The sequence below is a fragment of the Heterocephalus glaber genome, unplaced genomic scaffold (genome assembly GCF_053883595.1).
Source record: "Heterocephalus glaber isolate CG9 unplaced genomic scaffold, H.glaber_assembly_v1.0 deba00001104, whole genome shotgun sequence".
NCBI classification, from domain to species: Eukaryota; Metazoa; Chordata; class Mammalia; order Rodentia; family Bathyergidae; genus Heterocephalus; species Heterocephalus glaber.
The window spans coordinates 2,937,866-2,965,844 of record NW_028258193.1 but is presented as its reverse complement, the minus strand read 5'-3'; the positions used below and the strand labels follow the sequence as shown (position 1 = coordinate 2,965,844).

General features: G+C 43.3%; 1 protein-coding gene and 1 pseudogene across 5 annotated transcripts in view; both read left to right on the top strand.

Annotated features, from left to right (window-relative positions):
* Positions 1–27,979, top strand: part of Csmd1 (CUB and Sushi multiple domains 1) — a 1,515,607-nt gene that overhangs the window by 311,572 nt on the left and 1,176,056 nt on the right. The window lies entirely within an intron of this gene.
* LOC147828398 (nibrin pseudogene) overlaps positions 1–27,979 on the top strand; it is an 84,583-nt pseudogene that overhangs the window by 19,005 nt on the left and 37,599 nt on the right. The window contains exon 1 of the transcript XR_015450868.1: positions 1–27,979. This exon is cut by the window's left edge and continues 19,005 nt beyond it; it is cut by the window's right edge and continues 37,599 nt beyond it. The product of XR_015450868.1 is annotated as a nibrin pseudogene (transcript).

Here is a 27,979-nt window from a genome sequence, read left to right as displayed (position 1 = left end):
GCCAAAAGAAATAAAAATCTCCAAAACGGAACAAAAATGTGGATCATCTTCACAAGAAATACCCATTATAAAAGAAGCCCCCAAAACAAGCACCAGTAATAACATAGCACCAAATACTCTGGTTAGGGCAAATATCCAAAACTATCAGCTTTCACCAACTAAATTCCCAAGTGTAAATAAAAGTAGAGATCGTGTTTCTCAGCAACAGACAAATGCCATTAGAAACTACTTTCAGCCATCTCTCCAAAATGGGAAAGGGATGAAGAAATCCAAGAAATGTCTTCATCCAAATCAGCAAGAATAGAAATGTCTTGACTTCTTTTAGAACAAACTCAACCTGCTATAACCTCATTATGGAAAAACAAAGAGCAAAATCTATCTCAGAATGAACCTATGGACACAAAATCAGAAAACTTATTTACAGATGATGAAGATTTAAAATCCAGTGTGAAAAACTCTGACAGTAAATCTATTTCTACAAAAAGTCTAAGATCAAAAAAAAAAAGAAAAGAAATTGATTTGGCCATAGAAGATGAACTATTGGAGCAGTTATTCAAGAATGCAAGACCAGAGTTAGAAATTGAAGTGAAAGTTGAAAAACAAGAAGAAGATGTCAGCATTAGAAAAAAGCCAAGATTGGATATAGAAACAAATAATAATTTTGATGATAAAATAATACCAGAAAGTGACAAAATACCGCAAGAAAGTGAAGTGGGGAGAAATGTGAGCTCAAGAAAGAATCACTGTGGTCAACTAAAGAAATATCTAATAATGATGAACTTCAGGACAGCAGTGAGATGCTTCCAAAAAAGTTGTCAATGACTGAATTTAGATCACTGGTGGTTAATAAATCCACTTACAGAAATCTGTGTGGGATAAATAATGATCATGGTCATTAACTAAAGAATTTCAAGAAATTCAAAAAAGTCACCTTTCCTGGAGCAGGTAAACTTCTGCACATCAGTGCAGGATCAGATCTAATAGCTCATCATGCTGGAAAGAACGCAGAATTAGAAGGCTGGTTGAGACAGGAAATGGAGGTACAACAGCAACATGCAAAAGGAGAGTCTCTTGCTGATGATCTCTTTAGGTATAATCCTAATGTTAAAAGGAGGAGATAATTGAGAACTTTAAAAAGAAATTATGAGCCACTGCCTGCCTCACAAGTGCAAGGTCCCGAGTTCATTCCCTGATACCAAAAAAAAAAACAAGGGGGAAATTATGAAAACAAGCTTCCCAGCAAGCATTTACTTCAGGCCGAGATACATGATGTAGGGGAGAGACTGAAGATTTTGTGACCCAAATTTGTTAAATAAAATGTACAAAACTCTAAAAAAAAAAAAAGAACTGAGCAGGTAGGAGGAAAAGAAATGCAAATTAAGCCAAATTAAAGACTAAGTTCACAAGTAACTTAGTAAGCATCACATTGGTCTTTAAGCTAAATGAAGTGTGTTACATTTCTTTGATGCCTGATCAGACATTAGCACTTTAAACTGGGCTTTAATTAGTATATTTGTACAAATTAGAGAAAATGTTCAATAGTTTCATTATATTTTGATCGGGTAACTTGGAGATAACTGCTACAAATCACGTGAAACTACAACATCCTTAGTCATGATAGAATGTCACTTTAAAGAATAGGAGGGACTCTTCCTCTCTGAGCCAAGCGGTCCATGTCCACAGAAGAGCAGTGATCCCCATAGGCTGCTGAATGGGGGGAGTTGTGAACATCTTGGTAAAGTCAATTAGACAAAAGGCATGAATGTCTTACAATTGATATAGCTTAATCTGTAAGTTCCCATATCTGAGTTCTTCTAAGATAAGCAGTTGGGCAGAGAGACAGCTCAAGGACGCTTGTTGTACTGATGTTTAGAACATGACACCGTTGTGGGCACCCCACATATTGTTTGGAGAGGCAGTGTGAGCGAGGTCCTCCATTGGATGCCCAGGGGTTGAGCGCCAGCCAGCAGTAAGACGGAGGGGTCCAGGACCTGTGGGTGTGGCAAGGTTTCCAGAGCACCTGCCTGAGGGAGAGGCACCTTAGCAAGTGTCCAGGATGATAGTCCCTTGTGATTGAAGTTATTTGCCTATATACCTGTAAACAAGCCCTGGGCAATAGGGTTACACTTGAGGGGGGCGGTGATGATTTCTCACACAAGGAGAACTTCTCTGTTGCTTATTTTACTTTCCTGAAGATTTTGTTAATAGACAAAAACAGCCTGTTACTTCTGAGGAAGGAATTATTCCTATTTTTCTCAGAATGCATGCAGATGTTAGATTTCAAAAGTACGATTTCCTTAAATGTGATTTCTGACAGAACTTTCTTCTTGTCACTCTTCATGGACAATAAATATGAAAATGATTAGGAAACAAAATTGTGTATGGTTTTTAATCCATACATGCAGTTCTTTTTACTCATATGTGTGCACACCATACCAGTTTTTGTAAAAAAAAAAAACACAAAGAGTGCTATTAGGGTAACATATAATCGGCAGTTTAGACACAAAGAACCATTCTATAACTGTAGAACTTAGCTTTTGAATGAAGAAAAGATGAACTCATTGGATGAATCCAATCAAGTATTTACAGCTGGGTCCTTTGGCTCCCGTGGTACATAATTCAGTCATCTTGGAGAGGACAGATAGGAATCTTGGGGTCTAGTGAGCGTGGTAATATGGAACTGGAACTTGGATTCTGGTGCAGCTGTCTTAGGGCTGAGCCCTGTTGCCTTCATAAGTCCTTGTGCCTGTAGAAGACACCTGCCCACTATGCATTACACCCTCATCCATGAAAGGAATCCTCCTTCAGCTTCCCTCACAGGGCTGTCAGAGGATGAGGAGATCTGCGCGCATTTACATCTGGGGTCTGGTGCTTAAGAGCCTAAGCTGGCAGCTTTGGGAGTCCGGACCAAGCCATTCCCACCTGCTTCCTGTAAAGAGTCTAGCTGGTACCACTCCAAGGAGATGATCTCCAAAATCCGGTCCTGATTTTAAATGGGTAATAGAAAATGTGATGGTAAAAACACTGATTACCTATCAGCATTTAAATGACACACTTTCTCTGAAAAGACAACGAAGAGGGGAGTAGAAAGAATTAGGAGCAAATAATAATTTGTCATTATTTTCCTGGAGCCTGACTTGAGCCATGACCATTCCCACAGTTTTTATAAAGCTTTGGGAAACTTCTCCAGTTAAACAGCTGAACAGTATCCATGGGAGGACTCGGGTGACTGTTTCCCCGTGGAGTGGGGGTGCCCTTCTGTTTTAGAGGACCAGGCTCCCTCCCACTGCTCATCCACATCGTCACTGCCCCAGGAAAACCAGGGCCAGGCCCATGCTGCTGAAGTATGCTCCCACCACACCTTGTCTTTGATTCTGATGTGATCCTTCCTGCCTGGCCCCTCTTTATCTGTTTTTTCTCCTTCTGTACATTGTTCTGACATTGGACACTTTTTGAAAGATGTGCAACATAGTATTTTTGGTAGTTACTGGACTATTAAAAATGGACTTTAAAACATATGTCACCTAGATAAAATCATTCCTTGATAACAGTAGTTGATTATTCCAATTGTTGGTCACATGATGCTTAACAAAATATAGAAGAAGACACATAGTGGTTTAATAGCTACTTACTAAATTGTTGATTTGGCATAGTAATTAAGTAATGCAAAAAATAGCTGATCCAGGAAAAGACTTTTAATATGATCAGAGCTGGTAACTGATTTTAGGAATGAGAAAACTAAAGCACAAAAAATGTTCCAGGAGAGGATTCCCAACGGAAACATCTCTTGTGTGTGTCATGCTCTCTGTCACCCAAGTCTCAGATACTCTTCTAACATCTCAACCTAGAAGAATATGCCATATTCCTCCACATCAGTGCTGCTGCATAAGATTTAACTTCAGGTACTTTCGAATAACAATTTTAAACAAGTAAACAATATGTTCCCTTCCCTAGTCCTACATTTAGGCCACATATTTTAGCACTGTTTTTCAAGTGCAATACCATTAAGCTAGGCATTTTCCATCCTTGTGAAAGAGGCCTTTTAATATTAAATATATTCGCTTATAAGGGAAAACACATTGGTGTAGAATTAACTTTATAAATACCTGAAGGGTAATTTCCATAATTCCACAAAGAAGACTTGAGAGTGTTGCTTAACAACCGATGAACTATTGCAGGGTGGCTAGAAACGATGCAGTACTAATAGTATGAGTTCCCATGATGTTTCCTACCTGGAGAGGCATGGTCCTGGAACAGTGCGGGTGTGTGCTGTAAAAATCCTGCACGTGGACACCTGCAGAAATGAATCACGGGCTTGAGACTTCCTGGTTTGTACCCCGCATTTTACCCATAAGCAAATCATGTCACTTCCAGCTGCAAAACTGATCTAGAAAGCCCTCAGCTCATGGCCTGAGCCAGGACACTGTCAGACGCATCTGCATCACAGTGCCACACCCTGATCACCCAAGGGGGCTGCGGGGTCCTTCACCACTGTCATCGGACCACAGGACCCCTGCTCTGCAGGCTCCACAGCTTCCCGTCTCCATGAGAGAAAGCCCAGCTTGCCAGAGGACCCCACCTGTGCTGCCACAGTGCTGCCTTGCTCCCTCCCAGGGCTCCCAGCACTGCCAGCCCCCGGAGTGGGCCGTTTGATCTGCCTCTCAGCCTGACAGCCCCTTTGCCCCAGGCCACTTTCCGTGGCCTCGAATTCAGCCGCACACAGAGTGGCTGGGGCCTGGCACCAGACAACTTTGTAATCACAGCCAGGGAAACAGCCAGGACACGGCTGCGAGCAGACATGCCGAAAATACACCTCGGGCACAGAAGTGAGACTCTGTTTCCTCTGCAGGTCCCTGACTCCTTCCTGGCCAGCTCTGGAAGCATCACTGTGCATGCACTGTGTTTCTCAGGCCAAACTCCTCCTCGGAGGCGTCCTGTGCCTTCCAACGGGAGCGAGTTTCTCCTTCTGACTCTTGGACACTCGAGGCTGGCTGAGTAGTGCCCAGGGCCAAGCGAAGGCTAAGAGTCCTACAGCTCAGAACCGCGGTGGGCGGGCCTCGGCCCCTTACTGCTCGTGCTTCCCCGGCAGGCACAGACACGGCCTCCCCGTGGGCTGCAGGCCTCCCTGGGCCCCACGTTTCTCTAGACTTGTGTTTGTTTGCAGGATCCAGTGGTCGTCCCAGACGCTCCGACTCATGCCGAGTCGAGTCCCCTGCCCACTCAGCGCTGATCTCCCAGATCTCCCAGACCTCCCAGGGTCTCCCCCGGCCTCAGGGCTGGGCCTTAACAGCTGCTAACACTGGCAGGAAGAGCGACCCTCCCACCCACACCCACGGCAAGGGCAGTGAATCCTCCGATCCCCAGGGCGACCTCGCAGAGAGGAGGGAAGCACGCTTACATATTCTGGAAAAGAAAGAGCCAAAACGTAAAGAATTCAAGGCACGGTATTTTAAAGAGCAACGTGTGGTAGACAATGCCATGGTTTAACTGCATTAACTTTTTTGCGGTTTTCCTGCCCTACCACTCCAGTGAAGAGGTAATTATCCTCTTTGTGGTTGTTCATAGTTGGGATGTTTCCGTTCCCTATTCAGATTTCCTGGCACAGTAGGTAATTGCGGAGCAGGGTCCACAGCTGAGAGGCAAGGCTGCAGGCGGGAGCCCCGGCTCGTCCTCAGCCTTCGGTGTGCACAGCGTCCCTGGCCTGACCCCTGCACTGGGGACCTCATGCCTCCTTGGAGCCCAGAAGCTTGAAGCCCACAGACCTGCGGTCCCTCCACCAACTCTCCACCTGGCACTGCTGGCCGCAGTGGGACTGTGTCCCGCTAAGGCTGAGGAGAGCCGCCATGAGGGGCAGACCGGCTGGCCAACGCCCACGGCTGGGAGCAGATGGCCCCGTTCTGCCTTTCTCCTCGACCCCATTTGCCTGATGTTTGTGAGGTCTTCTCAGAACACAGCAGTGGTCAGGGAAAAGTGATCCTGGGTTCCTTGACTAAAGACTCATCCCTGAGAAAATACAATTCTGTTTTATTTTTAAAATAAGCTTCATAGGACGAACATTGCCATTTGTCCATGGCTGAATTATCAATTGAAATTATATTTGAAATTTTCCTGACAGTTGTGACCGCACTGGTGCGAACTCACATCACGGATTATTGACAGCACTATCTACCCACACGTGTGTTTGGTTCGACATCGGCTGAGCAAGAGTTCAGCTGAGCAAGAGTTCAGCTGGACCTTGGGTTGCACTGTTTCTTAGTGTTACTGGCAGCACTAAGCCTGATTTATTTCACATTGGACCCCAAGGCATGAACTGCACTACACTCCTGGCAAAGACTCTGATGTGTGCAGGTGTGACACAAACTCGCAGGCAGTCGGAGGCAGCATCAGTCAGACATAATTACTTTTGCTATCAGAATTTTTTATCTCTGGCAGAACCTTGGCTTGAAAAGGAAAAAACAATGTACATTTAAATATTGAGCAAGTGTCTGTATATTCACACTTCCCAAAATTAACCAGAAATATTTTGTGCATAAATGTTACCATTAAACTCACTTAGAGACAATATGGAGGGAGGAGGAAGAGGTTTTCATTGTATTGCATTCCGAGATACATAAGCTTAGACTCATTTCATAAGCAGTTGTGAGCTAGATCTTCTGTCAACAGCCTGCAGATTTAGAGAAGCTCAAAGGCTCCCATTTAACCATAGCTCTGTGGCCTCATGGAGCCAGAAGCAGAAGCCACAGGAGAAAGGGCCTAGGGCAGGGCACTGGCCTTGAGTCATCCTCTGGGGCCCAAGCTTCAGTTCTGACCTAGAGTGTGGCATTGGGCAAAGCAGGATTCTTTTATTTTTCCTTCGAGGGACTAAATTCAAGGCCTTGGTATTGAACTGCATCCCAAGCCCATTTTAATTTTTATTTTTGGACAGGGTCTTGCTATGTTCTAAATTGGCCAGGTTGAAATTACGGTCCTCCTGTCTCAGCCTCCCAGAGTGCACCCTGCACCTCTCCCAGAATCCCTACTGCCTAATCCCAGTCTCCTGTCTGGATAGTGATGCCTTGCCTCTCCTGGATTCAATTTCTGCATGATCTAAACTAAAGAAGTGAATTAATTAAAGTGCAAAGGTTTAAGGACAGGATACTTCTGCCCACTTTACTGATCACAAGGGACTTTTGAACTGATTTACTATTCTAAAACTAAATTTGAAATATGGACATAAGTTTCAAAAAGGAATTAAAATCAGTTATATAAGATCCAAAGTTCACTACTGCCATAAACTGACTCTTCCCAGTTTCTCTAAAACAATTTACATATGAATTAACAGTATAATAAATCTGTAATGTAGAAATAAGTAGATAAATATGCATTGGTTGGTATCCATTTAGGACATATAACATCATCCAAAGTTATCAAAAGTAATATGTGTAAATTATAAACACACTTCCACAGATACTTAAAATGTATGTTCTTTCACATACCAGGGAATGTGAGATTTCACTGCAGCTTCACTGGTGCCCCAGGTCACCCGAAATCTAACAAGATCTCTGGTTAGAATGACAGTTAAAATTTAAAAATTAAAGAAAATCACAGTTTTTGGCATGCCAGATAATCCTTAATGTTTCAAGGTCATTTTGACTGGGATGATCATATTCATTTTACATTCCTATTTTTGCATTAAATATTTTGCTAAGTCAAATAAAAGTTTTGCAAAATCACTTTCCAGTTGCTGTTGGTGTTCTTCCTTTATTTTACCCACTGGGTTTCTTTCCAGGAAATAATAAATTGTCTTTATTAGTCATGTGATTGTTCCCGGAATCACACTTGTTGAGCGCTGAACATTTCAAATGGAGATTGACATTGGAGATTTGATGGAAATTCCCCCATTATCATCTCTAATGAATAAGGTTTTGATATGATTCTCTTTGAAAATATTAGTACATTGGATTTTCAAAAGAAAAGTTCAGTTGAATTCCACAAAGGAATTGATTTAAATGTAGAAGAAGTTAAAAGAATATGAAATCTGTTAGTAGGTCATGATTCAAGTGCATATTCTCTTCTACTCACCTAGGATGGAAGAAATCAATATTTATAAAGATGTGATTAGTATTGACATTTCCTGAAATTCACTAATGTGGCCATGTCTCTATAAAAATTGAGTCCAGACCCTGCTCATCATATGCTCATTTTTATTTCCTCATTAGTTATTTAGAATGAGAATCATTCAGAAGGTTTATTATTTAGAATTTCTGCTGGAGCATCAATAATATTTAGTGAGAAAAAATTAGTCTTTATGAAAGTAAAGTATATGGAATTTGAACATTGGAGTGTCATTTTCTTTTCTATCAATCTTCATAATTCTCATAATAGAAAATTAAAGATAAATATTCTTTTATTCTTTATTCATATAAAATAAATTCAAGTTGCTGCAGTTAATTTTTCCTATATTAATAAAACATAAGCAGAAGTCACAAGACGTCATTTAGAAGATGTTATATGGCATCATTTAGAAAGGCTTACTGCTGATTTTCCAAGGCAATACTCTATCTACTGGTGGATTTCCTATGCCTTATAATAGTGAGATGCTAAAAATATTAACAATGTACTATTACGACAATTAAAACATTTCTGGCCCTAAGTATTTGCCATTTGCCCTGGCATGAAAGGATGAAGGACTTCCACCTTCCAAGTAGCCTAGGAGATCCTTTACACGTGAGGCCATTGAAGACGGCAGCACTTCATCTCAACAGCTGTGGTAGCACCGATGTCTTCCTGCTGTCTTGTGTTTGAGCGCCCGAGGCGTGTCTTGCCGTGCTAAATAAATTTGAGCTGTGTACCTTGAATTACAGGCACACGTTCTTTGTCCCAAGCTGAAGCAAACATGTCTGTTGTTGATTTCTCTTGACAGTGGACACTTGTATGTGAACTTCCTTAGCTGATATTTGTTGGGTTGAGCCCTCGTGTACGTCTCCCTTCTTTGTTCCTCAGAGTTTGCCCCTGTAAAGCAAGCCCAGCAGCAGCTCTCTTCAGAGGTGGAGGTTGAAGGTGCAGGACCCGTGGGTCCACAAAGAGGGAAGCAGTCTTTTATAGTAGCCTGCTCACCCTGGGGAGCAGGAAGCTAGGGATTTTCCTGCAGCTCTTATCTCCATGCATGCAGCTGGTAACTTCACTGAGGCGTGGTTCTTTATCTGTTTCTCTATCCCGCTTCTGTGGGAACGCCCGCCCACAAATGCATTTGGAAGGTGAAGATAACAACTTCCAAGCACAGTGGCCATCTCTGAGGCTGCCTTGGCCTCATGCCTAAGTCTACATCTCCACAGTGTGTTTGCGTCTCTGGTTGTGGTGTGCAGACCCTTGCAGGCTAGGCTCTGCCATGAGAGCTCTCCCAGCCCCAGCATGTGGGGCCAGCAGGGCTTTGTCTCATCTTCTCTGGGGGCATCATTTTGGGGCAAAGGAAAGAGCAGACAGAGGGGCAGAAACCTCCAGTTCTGCCAGTTTCTGCTCAGACAAGAGGAACACATTCTTTCACTTTCCATTTGGCCAGAATTGACAGAGTCTTTTCCCCAGCTACCGGAAGGCACTGCAGGTACTAATGATCATACACGACCCCTTCATGGACAAGGCTGTGCAGAAGTAATGGTGTGAATTAAACTGTCCTGGGCTTCCTTTCCACACCTAGCGAGTGCTGGTAGGAGAGTGCTGAACTCCTGACATTACAGTATCCAATGCTGAAGCTTCGTCTCGGCGGCTGTATCACCGTCGATGTCGATGTCTTTCAAGGTTCCTCACCTCCTTTCGGAGAGCACCCCTGTCTCACCGAGCCAGAGCTTCAGACAGGATGAGTTGCCCACCTAATGGTGTGTTGGAGATGCAAGGGAAGGGACCAGTGCGGATTCTTACCATGTCCACTGCAGGAACCCTTCCGAGATGTCCTGGGTCTCCCGGTCAGCCAGAAGCCTTAGGCCTCTTACAGTGAGCCGAAGGTGCGTGTGCTGTGGTGGGCTGTTTGCATCATCGAGGGTCCTAGCCTCTGCTGCCTCTTCCTTCAGTGTGCAAAACGAGGACAGAAACCAAGTTGGCAGCTGCTTTTGACCCCACTGAACAATTTACCTAAAAGTGAGGTCCAATCTTCCAGAAATCAGGCCCAGATTCCCTGAACTTTAGAAACCGATGGAAACTCCCAAGGCTAGCCCCAAACTTGCCTTTCCTAGTTACTCTTGTCCCTGTCTTGGTTTTGAGCTTTTGATCCAATTAAGACGGAATTGTCTTGGGATACATTTACACATTGTATTAATTTTTGTCTTGGTAAGGTAACCTCCTAAAATATAAATCTGATAAAAAGTTTTGCTTAAACCAAGGTAGACTATCTTTTCAAACATATCAAGTAGTTACAATTGGGATTTTTGTCCCAAGTTTAAGGCTCACAACTTATCCCCACGCATTCCTTTCCATAAGGAGCAGATGAGCCCACACCTTCTGTCCTCCTACGTACGGGGGGACGCCAGGCCCCCACTCCAGTGAAGCTGTGTTGTCAAGTCCTTATCCGTGCTATAGTGATATTTTGCAATTCAACTGGACAAATATCCTTTGATGTTGAATTTAAACAGTTAAATCATTTTCTTGAGGGAGGAAAACACTTAGGGACACAGTTATAAATCACTGTGTGCAGTTATAATCCACATACTAAAATAGATATATTCTATATTTGGTACGTTCTGTATGTTAACAGGATTTGGGGAAGGCACTGGTGATCCCTGGGTTATTTCTGAATCCGTGCACACAGCAGCAGTAGCTCTGCCTTCACACTGGTGCCCATAGCTGTGCATTTAAGCTGCACCTTGGCAGTAGGTCTTTAACGATGGCTAAGTACATTTCTAGTCATCCCTCTATCTCTACTTAGAGCAACCCAGCTCATTGTAGATGATATGCAAGGCTGGGGCCAGAGGTAGAAAAGGAGTTGGTCACTTTCATCACATGGTGCTGGCCTGGCTCTGCTACATGGTCCCCACTGGGCACGGAGAGCCACAACATCCTGCCCCCCACTGTGGCACCAGCGACAACTGCACAGTACAGAGCACAAGGCCAGCGAGGGGTGGCCAGGTAGCTATGTCCGTCGCAAGGGCCAACAACACGAGGTATGGCCGGCTGTCACATGAGGACAGGGTGTGGGTGTCACACTCCTGGACATCTGAGTGTGTGCACCTGAGGACATACACTCCTGAATCTGCATTATTAGCTGGTATTTTGAGCAATTTATGGAAACGTCTTGGAATGTACTGTCAGTTCTCTCTAAGATGAGCATAATCTATTTGTGTAGGGAGGCTACGATGATAAATGTCGTATGGAAAGCCCTTAACCCATAGTACCCACCCTGTGAATACTGATAATTATCGCTATTGTTGCTTTGAAATCAAGAGAATTTCATCAGTGCTTGCTCTCCCAGGTCATTGCCTGTGCATTGCTGGTGGTTAAATATTTATTGTATAATCCTGCAAGTAACCAAATGCATAATCAAATAGAATGCACAGAAGTGTGATGAAGTAGAATACACTTTTGTAATGTTGACTTATCAGCGAGATTTTTGTAGTTTTCTATCTTTATTATCCTGGAGACTTATTTAGTGTAAAAAAGAACGGTAAGGCTCAGAATCCCCACCCTTTCCTCCATTAATGCTATAGAGTCTACTGCATCTGATGAGTGTAGAAAATATTCCTTCAGCATGACTGGCCATCCTTGGGTTAGATCGCTCTCCCTGCTGGATATATAGCAGGGAGGACAAACGTCCCACTGCTGGGTGCTGTGAGTCTCCTCGCTTGGACACCCATGTGGGAGTCACTTAACCTTGTTCTCTTCTACTTGAATCATGACACTGTGTGTTCTTTGTTGTGTAATACTTAAACTCTTCCTCCAGACCTAGGATGTCGATCATTTTTCAGACCTGGATCTGAAGGCATGCTCTAAACTTTTAACTGCTATCTAAAGTTAATTTGTGTAGCGTCAGATCATCTTGGGCAGATGCTGAGGAAATAAATGAACATCATAATAAACTTAAAATTTACTTTAGACATATTCTTGAAGATATATAACCTGCCTAAAGACGAATACCTGTTTAATATTTAGCAGGAACGGACAATTGTTGCTTATTGGAAGAACTTTATTGAGTCTAGAAGAGATCCATTTTCTTCTACAAAAATATAATGGCTATTCCTTATTTCAAGAAGCTCACAGAAGAAGCCCTTCCTCATTAAAACTCACCCTCTCTCTGTGATTAAAAATAATATTCTGCCTCATTGTAGCTCCACTCTGCTTTAGTCAACACTCCTGCCAAGCCCTGCACTGGCACTAATGTTTACTGTCCACAAGTGTAAATAGTTCAGGTGTAATAGTGTGACTGAATTCTTACCCCGGTGATTTAGTTTTTATCAGTATTATTTAATATGGCTTGAAGTGGATCTAAAGTGGATCTATAAGGATCTTGAATGACTTAAGAGACCCCTTGAGCTTTCTGGGGCCGCTGCGTGTTGACTGAGGAGTTACACTTGCTGCTAGGACTCACTTCTGCATGACGAGCCCTCTCCATGAGCAGCACACTCTGAGTGCAGACTCCTCACAGTGGTGATTTCTCCCCCTGGTGTAGCAGGGCTCCAGTAACAGTGTGGCAGTGACTTCACCTTCACGCCTCCTTGCTCCAATGCTATTTCCACCCTTGAATATCTCAGGAGCACAGAGTAATGCGCATAAATCAAGGAGCAAATACAACTCATGGCTGTACCTGGACAGGCTGAGGGAACCGTGAATTGGCAAGGAGAGCTCTGGCACTTACACATTAATTCCTGCAGCTGTGATCCTGCTAGCTCAGTGACGCTTTCTTCATCTAACCTGCACTGCTGCTGGGGGCGGATTAGTAAGGTTGAACAGGGAAATTTGACAGAGGACTTTTCCTTGCTTATTTATTTTCTTTTTTTATCTCATTAAAACATGCTATTGTGGCTACAGAGAATTTTGGGAAAGAATTCCCAATGTAATTACACTTGCAGGGAGACACATACAAACATGTATATAATTTAAGTACTTGGAATTTTTAATCAGAGGTGAGGTGGTGTTTGCTGTAAGAGGACTCACAATTCTGCAGCCCCCAGTTCAGTGGACACTGATTATTTTGTCCCTTTCACCATGTCACAGGCACCCTCAGGCGGGGACCCTGTGCACATCTGTGTGGCCCCCTCCCATGTGCATAGCCTGTAAGAATCACCAGGTAAGTTTCCAGCTGAGAGAGAAGAAAAGCTGAAGTATACAATTTTTCACATGATGAATATGACATGAGATGATGACAGTAGTCTTTGCAGAAATAGCTTTTCTGTTGTGATCTAGCATACTATAGGACGCTGTGGTCTGCATTATACTGTCTATTATCTCTACATCTTCTCTGTGTGCTGCATCACCTATGAAAAGAAAGTTTGCTTTACAATCCACAGAACTGAAAAGTACAAATTCAGAAAATGCTCACGTATATTCAAAAAAGAAAATATATGTTAGATGAAAATCATGTAGAAAGACTATATGAGGACAAGAGGTGACTTTGGATTTGGGGGGGAGGGCTTAATGATTTAATAAGAGAACACATTTCTATCTCTTTTTCAAATCAGAAACCAAAAGCTATTTGATGACTACATCACCAGGATTAGTAGAAGTCATGCAGCTTATTTTATTCAATCAGTTAGCATCACAGCTTTATTGCTTGCATAATTGTTGACTGATGAGAGAAAACTGCTTGTGGTTTCTTGCAAATGTGAGAAATAAAAGCACTTTATTTGTGTATGGTAGTTATTGCTCATTGTCTCTTTCAGAATAGGCTTTTCTCAAAAGATCTGAAGTTGGACTCAGTCTAGAAAGAGTAAAGTGCTTTAAAAGAGGAAATGATAGCAATGAGAGAGTTAAGAAGGACGGTGCTGCATCAGTTCAGCAAGAAAGTGTTCATTTCGGGGAATTAATTCTTAATTACTGTGAGTGTGTTCTTCCAGAAATGCAAACTGTATGATGAGAAAATGACTGCTAATAAGAAGCGATGTATTAGGCATTTTATATAAAATTTTATGTATTTTTTCTACAAGGAAAATAATTTGCATAACTACAGTCTCCATATTTGTTCTGATGGGAACACAAAATTCTCTCTCAGACTGCACCCCAGTGTCTCTGTGAGACACCTCATTTTGGAATCTCTTCTACAACCCATCCTGAAAAGTTGGTAGATCCCTGTCTTTGTGCTTCCGTTTTACTCAGCAACATCACCTGGATGGTGCATGGCTCTGCCCGGGCCGGGTCTCTTACCGAGTGCTCCTCTCCTGATGCCAGGCCGCCCCTGATCAGAGCTGCTCACCGGGCACGCAGGTCTCAGGGCCTTTTGTCACTCAGTCCGGGGACAGAGAACTGGCCGCCTGCCTGCGGGATGTCCACGCGGCCGCAGCAGAAGCAGGGTGAGCCCCGTGCTGGGTCACAGGAGGAGGCACGACAGGACTCCACAGGACGCTACAGATGCTGGAGTGGGAGCCGGCACCGAGGGAAGAAGTCCTGAAATTGAGAGGTCGGGCCGAAAGGGCACCGGGAAGATGTGCCTGTGTCCTGGAGGAGCTGGAGGGCTCTTCGGAGGAAGAGCGCTCACACATCCAGGCTGGGCAGTGGGGAGCTGGGGGAGGAAGGACCTTGCGTGTTTTCAAGCAGAGAAAGGTGAGGGGCTTAGGAAGCAGAGTGGGGAGCACACGGAGGCATCTCCAGCGCACACCTGCGGGACACACAGGCGCCCAGTCGCCTCTGCACTCAACACGGTTAGTCATTTTCAATCCTCTGGCTCTCCTCTCGCTGCCCACACCCCCCCTCCCCAGCCTCCTGAAGTCTACCTGCTGGGTTTCAGTCCTTTCTCCTTGGTTCAATTATTTATTTGTCAGTTGATGTATTTATTTTTAAAGTTTCTCATGTAAGATAAAATAGGCAACATGTCATTTTGGGAGTCTGGCTAGTTTCAGTTAACACGATGCTTCTGGTTCCACCCATTTCCTACAAGTGACGTGACTTCATTCTTCTCTACACCTGAATAATATTTTATTTTAGAAATATTCTACATTTCCCTTATCCATCTGTTAGGGAAAAAACCCTCACCTGAGTGGAGACAGAGGACAAATGTCACAGACTGCATAGATTCCCGACTTCCGAGTAAATGCGCTGTGGAGTTTGGGAGTGCGTTGCAGTGTCAACGTGCAGATCAGTTCACTTCAGCCACTGGTCAAAGTGGCGTGAGGTTGCGGAGCTCGGCCTGAGGGGGGTTCTCAGAGATCCTGCAGTGAGACAGGGCGTCGGGGGATGGCTCATGGATTGAAGCTTTTCCCGTGCTACCTTGAAACTAAGGTCTTTCCAGAGCTTTAAGAATCCTGATTGCAAATGTCTTGCAAATATTTCGCCCTTTGTTATTTTCTATTTTCATATGAGGCATGACTATGTAGAAAGTTTACAAGAAATCACTTTACGATCTACTTACGATGGAAAATCCAAGACTCTAAACATGTCCTTCCTTATTTTGTGCTTCCTCTAAGCGGTCGTTCGCCCATGCAGGAGGGTGTCCCTGTTGAGAAAGTGTACCAGGCGTTCTCGCCGCTATTATGTGGTATTCATTTCAAATCACAGCTGTAAGAAAAACGTAGCAACGCTGAAGACTGTTTACGAATACGGGCATGTTGAAAGGAGGCATTTTAGGGCTGGGGATTTAGCGCAGTGGTTCCAGCGCCTGCCTTGAAAGTGCAAGGTCCCGAGTTCAATCCCTGGTACCAAAAAATAAATAAATAAAAGGAGATGACTAAGTGGGCAATCATTAATGCTCATGCTCCTACAAAAATCCCACTAACATCACTGTTCAGCCACAGAGACAGTGACCAAGAGATGTAAGGGAGGAGGATGGAGTTGAGGGGAAGGGATGGAAAAAGAACTGGTACATCTTGTGTCCAGGCACCACCCTCCAGATGAATGTAATCACTGTGCTCCGCAAACATGGGCTGATAGGAATTAAATTGCAAAAGGCAATGGGGGTTCTCCAGCTGCTTAGTCCTGTGTGGCTTTTCTTCAGTGAACACCTGCTCCTTCTGCAGAGGAATGTTCCTCCACTCCTTGAAGACAGGAGCCAGACCAAGGAATCATATGGATGAATTATTGAAGATATCTAAGGAAGAGACATACATAGAAAATTCTAATATTTTTATGAAATTCAGAGATATTGAAGAAAATCTACACAAATAAAGAACTACAGCAAACATTCCTGATTAAATGCTAATTAAAACTTCTGAATGAGTATTAATGTAGAATTTTGGAGTAAATTAACATTTTCATATATAAGAATATTCATTCCAATATAATTACCATGATTTCTTTAAAAAATTCAATGTATTAGTAGATTATAGAAAATGGTATTATTACTTAAATATAAAATTTTAAATTAGTAGATACACAATTCTCACTTATCTTGAGTTATACAAATGTTACCCAGTACAAGAAAAAGCAGCAGCATACTATGAAAAAAAAATTTGCATTGTTTCAATGGAATAATTACAAAGGATTCCAGTGAAAGACAGTGAACTACTTTCTCTACTATTACGTGATATTCTAGAAATTTTAGCTTATGCAACTGAGTAAGAGAATTTAAAAAGGTACAAGTTAAAAATAAAATTTTCATCAGGAGTTTAAAATCTACTATGGGAGAATTATTTGTACCATGGAAATTGGCAAATGCTAGAAATCAGGGATCCCCACACCACAGAGGCCAATTGTTGACATTTATCAGAGCTGCAGGAGCATTAGCTGTCGGTACCAAGGAGTCCCTCGGGTACCTCAGCAGCATCAGCGTCTTCCTCCTACCTCCTGCACATGTCTGGCACATCCTGTCACCCTGTACCCAGCTGGCCATGCCATCCCCACCAGCAGAGAGCCCAGCCCCCCATCACAGCCTTGGGAACAGACTTGTTCAGCCCCCTGCGGGGATGGCTCGACCACACACCCATCCTTGGCTGGGACACTTGTGAGGTGCGACAGCCCCCAGCTCTGGGCCTGCTCTGGCCCCGTCCGGAATGTCCATTTTGGTCACCTCTCGCGATCCCATGCACATGTCCAAGCTCAGGCAGATCTCAGTAAAGCCTCTCTGACTATGGTACAGGAAGAGCTGACCACTTCCCCGTGCCATCCACTTCCACACCATAGATGGTGCCTGCTTTGGTGTTCATACATCTGTTTAGGGTAAGGGTACAAGGCCCTTTCCCCATCGTGCCTCAGCCAGGTCTTAGGCACAGATTGCAAGTAGCACATACTCAGCAGACAGCTGCGGAAAGGTATGCTCCGAGCTCTGGATTTGAGGCCTTGATGGAGTATCTTGCAGGCTCATAGTGGCGTGGAGTCCTGGGAGGTCCGTGGAGATGAGGTGAACAGCAGGGACAGAGGGAGACTCCCGGTCTGGCAAGAGGAGTAATCAGGACCAGCACTAGGGTGCGTTGCAGCAGTCCCAGCTCCACAGAGCTTGGTGGGACCTGGGAGGATCACGATCCTCCAGAACGTGTGGCTCTGTGTTCTGCAGAGCAAGCATGGGCTACCTCGACAAGGTCAGACTGTGTCCCGTTTTCTTATTAAGTACACACTTGCACATACACAGTTCTCAATTCATCTTAGAAAAATATCCTTACAAAACTTTTGTTATTAACAACATCCTCAAGTATATCAGAAAAAATAATAAAATCAGAACAAAAGGTCATCTTCCTTCAGTTTATAAATTTACTCATAGTATAAAAGTCTCAACCAACTTTGAACAATATTCACCAACAATACGTGTTTTATTTGTGGTAGAATACTTTTAGCATGCATCTCTGCGTGTGTGGTACTGGGTTTGAACACAGGGCCTTCACACTGAACCCCCGTCTCAGCCTTTTTTATTTTTATTTTGAGACAGAGCTCCATAAGTCATGTAGTTGCCAAGGTTGGGTTTGAACTTGAGTTGATCCTGCCTCAGCCTCCTATAGTGCTGAGATTACAGGTTTATGCCAGTGCACCTGGCTATATACCTGTATGGTGAATGGGTATTTTTAACAACACATTTTGAGAAGTGATAAAATTTCAGGTGCTGTGCTAAGCATTGCACATCCATGAAATGAAATTTATTCACATTCTCCACACCAGGATAATCTTAATTAGTACTCTAGAACAAGTGTTCAATAACTTTAGCAGGTTCACAGTGGGGCCATAATTCAGGTGTCTCGCTGCCAGGTGGCATATGTGCAAGGCTTATCAAGGCAGTCGCACATGTACCACTGGGGTCCAAGCTGGCAGGAACATGCTAATCTACTGTATCTAAAGTACCTTTAATGTCCTGAAATGTTGACTGAATACTCAAAGTCAGGATTTAAATTACTCAGCATGTGGCTTGTTTCCAGTGCAATGAATGCAGTTGCCTAACTTTGTTCCTAGGGTCCCCGTCTGTATTTCCAAGGATGTGGAAACCTTTCGTTCACCTTTCATGATAAATGGCACAGACTGTTTCCAGACCCTGTCTCAGTTACTTTCTTGTTGTTGAGACAAAAATACTCAACACCCACAAGTTAAGGAGGAGAGGTTTATTCAGCTCAGTTTGTTGAGGTCTCAGTTCATAGTTTCCTGGATCCAGGGCAGGGTGGGTAGCAGAGTAGCTTCACAGAGGAGAAACAGTCCATGGCAGGGTAGGCAGGCACCAAAGCAGGAAGTATCGAGGAAAGAAGCAGCAAGTGGCCACAGCAGCCTCTTTCTGTCCCTTATATTCTGTTCCTTAGGGCGGGTAGCACTCACAGCCAGGGTGGGCCTTCCCATTGTCCACACTCAGAACTGTGCCAAGCCAATCAGTTGACTCATTTAGTAATCACATGGCCTTGATCCCAGTATCACACACCCTAGATCCAGCCGTCTCTGGAAAGCTTCCCCTGTGACCACATGAGGCTGCGGGGAGCATCCAGACACAGCCATGAGAGACCCCCCCCAATAACTGATATAAACACTAACTACCTGTAAGCAAAATCCACATACATTACAAAAGGAAATCCCATGTTGTTATAAGTGCATCCAAATAACAGTCAAGGGCATACATTCTGTAAATATGTATTTTCACAAAAAGTAAACAAACATAATATTTTTAAAAAGCTTCCACCAACATCTGCAGCCATTTTGGCTTTTAGAGCAGAAAGTGTCTGAAGAGCCCTCAGGGCAGGCACCAGGAATCCAGGAGAGGTTTGCTAGTTGGAGAAAAGTCACAGAGCTGGGTCTGGCCAGACTTTAGGACCCGGAGAAGGCCGGGCCCCCACAAGCTCAGTCACTAATGCATTGCATTCCGGCACCTGCTGAAGTGACATTGACTCTTTGGGACCTCAGAAATGTATACTATTCCCCAGGTTGGCAGCTCCATTCTTTCCTTTTCTGCCATGCTAATTGCAATTCAGGAGTCATATGTTTGTGATTACGGCCATTAAACAACTCCAAAAGTTCTTTGTGCCTGGCTTTCACAGTGTGCACACAAATGGCTGATGACATTGTGGTGTGAACACAGTCGCTATGCTAGGAGTAATGAGTTATCAATTAATAGCAAAGCGAGCCTCATATTTCAGTGTCAACATCAGTGCCTGGTTATGCACATCATATGCCAAGGAGGAAGTGGGGGTTTTCTCCTCCCTTGTTCTCTGAGGTTCTGAAAACAGACAGTTTATCACCTTGAATTTAACCTTTTAATTCTTACTCTGTAGAAGACGCTCTTCTTTTTGGGTTTCCAGTTCACAAAAGCTCAGCAGAATGAGCTTATCTGAGGTGGTTGGGGAAAGACTCATGTGTTATGGCAGTGGAGCCAGTGTTTTTACTAATGTGTTCAGAGGGGAACACAGAACTACACTTGGTTTTCTGACATATAGGAGCATACCTGTCAGCACCATGGTGAGCTGCTGGCTGTTACATTCTGCACTGTTCTTTCCTTGTTCAGAGGAATGGATGCTCCAGTGTCCTTTGTTAAAGCCTTTATAGCCAAGTCATGATCTAGGGACAGCATATTTTCTATCTCTCTGTATTTGTCCACATTTTGTAATATTTCGATCTCTTGTACCTACAGATTGTGGATTGTGTGTGTGTGTGTGTTGTGTGTGTGTGCATGCCATGCCCTTTCACCTGCTGCCTCTGTGAACACATGGCCAACTGCCTGGGGGCAGAAATGGGCATAAGGCAGGCTCCGTCATAGACACCTGGGAGAATGTCCAGGTTTGTGGTTTCTGCACTGAATTTGAAACTCTTATCTGATGTTTTGTGTTCTACATCAGCATTTAGTTGAGCCCTACAAATTACAAATTGCGTTTCTTCTGTTGTTGAATTAGTTATAATAAAAAATTTGGTAGATTCCCCACTTACTAAAATGTATTGCTCTTTGAGAAAAATATTTCATATCATTTTATTATTCATTTAAAATAAACTCAAATTTTAAAGGTCATTACCTACTATAACTAGGAGTGCCTCAAGGGATTTCAGAATATTAAACGTGTTAGATCCTGGTTTGTTTTTTTTCCTTTCTTTGCTTCCATGTTAGTACGTTCACACTTCAGACAGGCATCTAGCTAATGGTAACTTATTGCTTTTAATATCTTTAGCATTCATAGTCAATCTCTTACTAGCACTGGATGTAGAGTTACAAAAGCATTTGCCTTCAAATTTTCAAGGAGACACAAATATTAACACTTTAATAAAATACATATTTTTTGGCCTTCATAGGTATATGGAAAGATAAAATGCTTAACAAAGTGACACCCATGATTTCATGCTAAGAGACTACTTGTGGTCGCGCCAACTGCAAACATGAGGTATTTGCTCTTTAAGGGGCCAGTGATGGAGACAAGCTCTTGATGAAGGTACAGTGGAGTCACGGTTTTCAACAGCATAGTCTTGTTAGGAAGTGCAAAAGCACTCAAGTCTGGGTATGGTTATTGGTCAATAAAGTTTATTTCTTCCCATGCACTTCCAAGAAAGAAATATATTAAAAATCTCTTTAGAACTTTGACCAGTTGGAATAAGGCGATATTTGTGTACCTATATCATATATTTGTCAATTTTTTATAAAAGAGCTGACAGTTTTAAAATTGTCCATATCCTTATTTTTGAAGGAAAAGTGAGTAACAGAATGGAAAGCTCTCTTCAAATTGCACTCAGTTCTCATTACTTGTCAAAAGAACACAATGCACAGGCTGAGAAAATCTATTTTTATTAAGGATATTACATAGCCCTGAAATGAAAGGTAAAAGCTTGCTAGTTCTCCAGGGTGGGCAAAAAGTGCAATGTGGAAGACAAGGTGCTTCCGCCTTGGCCTTCAAAGAATATTAACTCTATAAAAAAATAAAAGCCTGGGTCATAGGATTGCAGTACATTAAAAATATAAAAATTCAATGCAATTTGAATGAATATCTTTATCGTCATTTTGTAGCCATTCTTAAATAGATATAAACTCTCTCCTGTGGTACTTGTAGAGGTTACTTTCCCCTCCTTGGACAAAATATGTCACTTGGAACCTAAAAGGAGACAGAATCATTTGGCTCATGGTTTCAGTGGGTTCAGTCTATGGTTGGGTAGGTCCAAGTTAAGAAACAGCATGGTGAAAGAACATGGAGGAGCACAGCTGCTCCGCTCATGGCAGCCAGGGACCAGAGAGGAAAGGAAGAAGCAGAGACAAGAATACACCCTTCCAGGTCATGCCCTCCAACAACCCAGCTCTTCTGACTGGGCCCCACCCCTCAACAGCACATTGGGCTATAAACTCATCAGTGAATAAGTCCACTGATGAATATGTCTGCCCATGATCCAATCCCTTTCCAAAGCCCCATCTCTGAATACCTGAGTCAATAGGGAACAATCTAATTCTAAGTTACAACCATCACATATCCATGCATGTAAGTGTTCATTTCCTGATTCACCAAAACATTCTCACCATTCCTGTGAGATATCTGCCAGGTTCTGGATATATAAACTTATTTCTTTCCATAACTTCATGCTAAGAGTGCAGTACAGCTGCAGCACCATGGTGAAGAGGAAGCATCATAGAGGAAAGCAGAGGAGCGCCATCCTGAGGGGAGCCATCATAGAGGAGCAAGTTTCACGGAGAACACAGAAGAAACATCGCAAAAGCCAAAGAGCACCACCCAGAGGACCACCATCATGGAGAACCAAGGAACAGTGTCATGGAGGATAGGGAGCTACCATGATGGAGGAGCATCATCATGGACCTCTGAGCAGCACCCCCACTGAGGACCTCCCTCAGAGAGGCACACGAGTGCCAGGGAGACAAAGAGCACCTGGAGAAAAGCTCTTCTGGAGGGCATGGAGGATGGAAATTTGTATGAACGCTAATGAAACTTAAAAGATGTTCAGTGTGGTTTCTTGATATAATTTGTCAGTAGAGAACAATCTTCCATCCAGAAGTCCTATGGAAAATAAGGGATTAAAGGAACCCTTGAAAATCTAGTATACCCCTCCCTAGGATGTCCATGACATCTTGTTACTATTGATACAGCCAAATCCTTGCTTCGATAGCTTCACACTCCTGTGAAATTGAAGCATGGCTGGGCACATGGTCAGAGACAGTGGTCTAGTGCAGGCAGAGCAGGGCAGGTATACAGGTACACCTTCGGGGAAAAAGCATTTTATAGCCTTTATGTGAAACCTCCCTCTCTCTCTCTCTCTCTCTCTCTCTCTGACTTTTTGAACCACTAGGAACATCTAAAGACTAGAGATCATTTATAGAGCACAGCTCATTAAATTCTGAAAGTTTTGCGGTTATTTTTCTAAGTGAATGTAGGTGTGGGAGAAACGTTTGCGAGTAAGGTCTGTAATAACCTGTTAAGTCTGTACTGTGTAAGAGAACCCTTACATCTGTAGAAGAAATGACCAGAAAGTGATGATGTATACAACTCATCCATTACCATTAAATTGGATTTAATTATTTTGATGTATATAAATTACACAAACCATTCATTGTACTGTTATGTAAAATTGATGTTTTTGTGTTTACCTATTTTGCATGATTCTTGAGTATTTCCTCTCTTTTCATTTATCTAAAAATGTCTTCACTTTTTAAAGGATATTTTCACATTCACTAGTTATAAGTAGGTAGTCATCTTATTATAGTACTTTGAAGATATTATCTATTATCTTCTGGTTTCAATTTTTAAACTGAGAAATCAGATGTCAGATATATTGTTGCTTCTTCGTCAGGCATTTCTCTATGTCTGATTTAAAAATCTTCCCTTTAAAATTTGATTTCTTTCATATGTATTCCACCTTTGTGCTTCTGATACTTGATGCCTTTAATCAGTTGTCAAAAATTACCTACAATTATCGTTTCAAATATTGACTTTCTTTTATTTTTTTCTTTTCTCCACACAGAGTAATTCATTTAAAATTTTCTCATACATTTCAGGTTTCACTGACAATCCTTCTTCTAACATTTTTCCTTGTTGTATTTCAAATATTTTGTACTGAGCTTTCTTCTTTTTCTCTAATTCTCCCTTCAGCTTTGTCTAACATATTATTAATTTACTTAATTTTAAAAATCGATATTGACTTTCTAATTGCAGAATTTCTATTTGTCTTATTTTTTGCAGTGGATTATCACATTGGCATTCCTTATAATTCTTGCATTATCTTGAAGATAGTAATCAAAGCTATTTTAAAATCAACTTTTGATAATTTAATATCTGATGTTCCTTAGAGTTTCTTTTTAATATGTTTTCTCCAGTTTTTGATCATTTTATCATTTCTTCTGGTACGCTAGATAACTTTTGGTTGACTGTAGAACATTTTGCATGGAGATTTGTAAAGATAATTGGAGATTCAAGTGGAGGTTTGCCTCCCCGGTTAGGATGCATTCAGGCTCTGGGCCATGGTTAGATTAGGACTGATGAGTCAGAGTGAACCCTGAGTGGCTGCCTGCCTGACTCAGCCTCCATGCCTTGCTGCTCCGAGGTAGGAGGATTCTTGCTGAGCCCTGGCCCTCCCGGGGTTCCCCACTGAAGCCCTGGCTGTTTGCTGGACCCATGGCCCCTTTGTGAACCCTGGGTTCTATTTTTCTCACCTCTGTGAATATGCTTAGCTTCTCTGCTACCTGGCAAAGGGAGGGAAATACTGAGAGGTCTTGGGCTCACCTCTCCATCTTTTCTTGGTGTCCTTCAGCTTGGCTCCTTTGGGTGCTGCCCTGATAACTCTCCGGTCTGCAAAGCAAACACTCTCCTCTCTGATCCTGTTCTATCTGCTTCACTAATTTGGCTCAGCAGGAGCCCTGGTGCAATAACAAGCTGTTCCATCATCACCAGAGGAACAAGTCCCAGGGGACTCTCAGCCCGTTCTCCCCTCCTAAGAACAGGGCTCCAGTGCTCAGCTTGTGCCTGGAGGTCTTCTGAACACCGCCCCCGTGAGTTCTCACTGCAACCCTGCCGGGAGGGGTCCCTGCTGGACAGCACAGAGCAGGAGAGGCTGGGAGGTCACACCCAGCTGTCCTCTCTCTGGGCCGAGCCCTCCTGTTCGCTATCCCAGGACACTGAAGCCTCCTTGTACCAAGACCGGCACTCTGACCGCTTAGGAGCTGCCCAGTCCTCCCTGGGCCAAGCTGCTCTCGCCAACTGTGCAGTGTGGCCCTGGTGATGTTTGTGGACTAGACAAGTCCTCCGATTAGGTTTCGTCAGGGTTTTGTGCCCCTCTGGTCCAGAGCGGGCCCTGAGAACCCCCTGGAGAGGCTGCACCAAGGCTCCCATCTGCCTCCAGCAGAGGTGGGAAGGTGAGTACCTTCTCCCCTTACTTCCTTTCAAATCTGGAAAATCAATTCCAGTATTTACTTTTTTCTAAAATATGAGTCCTAATATATCAAGTGTTTTTTAGTACTGGCTAAAATGAGTCTGTTACATATTTTAAAATAAACACAGGCGCCTCATATTTCTTACCACAAAATATCCTCTCATGTTAAAAAGTGATCTAGTTTACAAAATAGAAAACAACCACTGGCAAGATCTGCCAGGTTTTTAAAAAAGATAAGGGACTTCTTAAACACGCTCTAAACATTTTGATTGAGAGGCAATAAAATGTAATCAGCTGAGTACATATTAAATTCAAAATACTTACTGCCCTCTCTCTCTCTTGCTCTTTTGTGCATAAAAGAAACATTTTGAAAGGCTTGTGTTCTTAATTCTAATTTAAACCTTTTTTCATTGGCAGACTGGTTCCACCAGCAAGTCCACTAAATTTTTAAATAGAGCTTAGATGGTCTTTCTACCTTCTATGTTTAATTACAATTATTTCACATGAATTATTCCTATAAAATGAGTGTCATGTGCTTTCTTTGATTGTTAGGTTTATTTCCTCCAGGTTACTGCGAGTCAGCTTTGAGTGAGGCACAGGGGGCAGGGAGGCGGACCTGGTGCAGAACCCTCTGATCCTCGGAGTCCATGAAAAACTGCCTGCGTCTCTGCAGACACTAGGGAATTCAGCAAGCAAAAATGCAGTCCGTTATTTTGATTCCAAGAGTTTAGATTGCACACCGAGGCCTCTGCCTCCAGGCTCCTACAAGGCAGCCATCCCTCTCGGAGGGAATTCACCGCATGGTAAGGAACGGTGAGGAGGATGAAGCAGGACCAGGCAGAGGTGATCAGGGGGCTGGCCGGGAGGGTGAGCTGCCTGCCCCTTGCTGTACCAAGGGAGGAGAGGCCTTGTCTCAGGGTGGCAGGGGGAGCAGAAAGAGGTAGGGCTGGGGCCAGGTGGGGTGGAGGAAACAGAGGCCTGCCGGGGAGGTTGCCTGGGCACCGAGGAGGCAGCAGGTGAGGGGCGGATCTGTCCACACTTCCACGCCCTTGATGCGGACCGTGCTGAGGTTTACAGCTGCAGCTGATCCGTAACGGGTGGCACAGAAGTATCTGATAAATTCTAGGGAAGAAAGTAAATTTGCAGTGTCTTTCTCTCTGTTCATCTCATTCTGTTTCCATAACATCCAAGCAGAGCCTGATGGGCCGTAATGGTCTCCCCAGTTATGACCGTAGAGAGGTACGGCAGCTTCTAAGGTTATGATGTGACATTATCAAGAAAATGTAAAGTGCAACGTATTTTTAGAAATGTCGCTGAAAAAACATGACGTACAACTGCACAGATGAGGTGACTACATACTTACACACTTGGCAAATTTGTACAAATTGTGCAGTGAAACACTTGGAAAACTTTTGTATAATAACTGAGTCTTGAGGTAAACACAAATACAGAAGAAGCGGTAGCGGATAAACGAGTGGGAATTCAGGCTGAGAACAGGACGAGGGCAAAATATTATTTCTAGCATGGAAATCCTTCAGAGGTAGGTCGTAGTCGATCAGCTGAGTGAGTACTGTCTCGTTTTCCTCAGGGAGGCCTCCTGTTACTTTGTGAACTTAGTCTCCGTATACTATGTCCTTTTTAAACTTTGCTTAGCGTTCTTCCTACATGGTTTCTTCTTCTTGCTCTTTGTAAGCTGTTAAAATAGAGCGATTTATCAGAGAAAAATCCTGCAATGTCTAACACAGTGCCTTATGCATGATAAACATTTAAACACATTTTTCAATTTAATTAATGAGAAGATGCTATTTCAAAAAATTAGCTAATTTTTAATTAGATATATTGATTTAATACTTTTCCACAAAGTGGTTTTCACAGATGATTTGAAAACTATAGTCTAGCAAAATGAGTTTCCTGCCACGCCTCCATTCCTGCTTATAGAGATAGGGTTATAACAAAGTAGGAAATTAATACTATTTTGAATATCTTTGGAAGGTTTTACGTTTATGTAATTCACACTGGAAAATAATTTTTAGTCCCTTGAAAATGGTCTTGGGGCATCTGAGGAGATGTGAAGACATCAGACGCGGGTTTTTACCATCCAGGGACAAGGCTGCCCTAAACTGCGGCCACTCGGCCTTTTATGAGCAGGGATGCTGCACACCCCTCACCAGTCCGGGTCGCACCAAGCCCACAATTCCAGGAAGTCAGGCATCTGTGGACAAGACCACCTAACTTCCTTCATCACAGTGCACTTAGGCCTGTCGAATGCATAATTACTCACTGAAAATATATTTATTTGCAGTCTGCTTGGCACCAGAAAAGATGGAAAGCCAAGGAATGGATTTTGTAGTAATGCGTATTCATTTTTCAGTGAACTTTCAGCCAAGTGTAAGTGCAGAGAAAGTCAGAAGGGATAGACAAGGAGCCGTAGCAGTGGGGTACAGTGAAGGCACTTTGAAGGAACAGTCTGTCCTGCCTTGGAGTTCAGGGTGTTTCCAGAGAGGAGTGAAATCCATGTGAGGTGTGAAGAACACATCTGCCTTTCTCTCAGGAGAGACACGGTGTCCAGCCTGGGTGTCCAGAGCTGGGAGCTGGAGGAAAGGATCGTGCGCAGAGTGGGAGCCAGGCGGATGAGTGGCAGGGGCTGCAGAGAACCCCAAAGAGGATTCAGGTGCTGCTCACAGGCCAGGGAGCTCAGGGGTCTCTACTGCCCCCTCTGAGCAGGGGTGGCACCCCATGGTGAAACAGGCCACTGGTGACCGTGGTCTTTTCTCAGGGGACAGCTGTGCCACAGGCCGTGTGGAAGAGCTGCAGGGACCACTCTAGAGTCCTCTTTTCCAACCAGGCTTTGGCATGTCTAAGAGAAAATTTGATGTCTAGAAATAAAAAAAAAATCAGTAGAAAAGAAAACAAACATTAATGCTGCATCATATGCATATTATATAGAAAGCCCTAAGCTAGCATTGACGTTGTTATATAGTCGCTGATGACCTGTTCAGAATAACACAAAAAGTATAAAAGAAATAAAAATTCACGATCTAATATCTGTCTTCATGGAGGTAGGCACACACTGCTGATGTAATTTTAAAAGGCTTGGCTGAGTACTTCCAGGACTGGAACATCCATA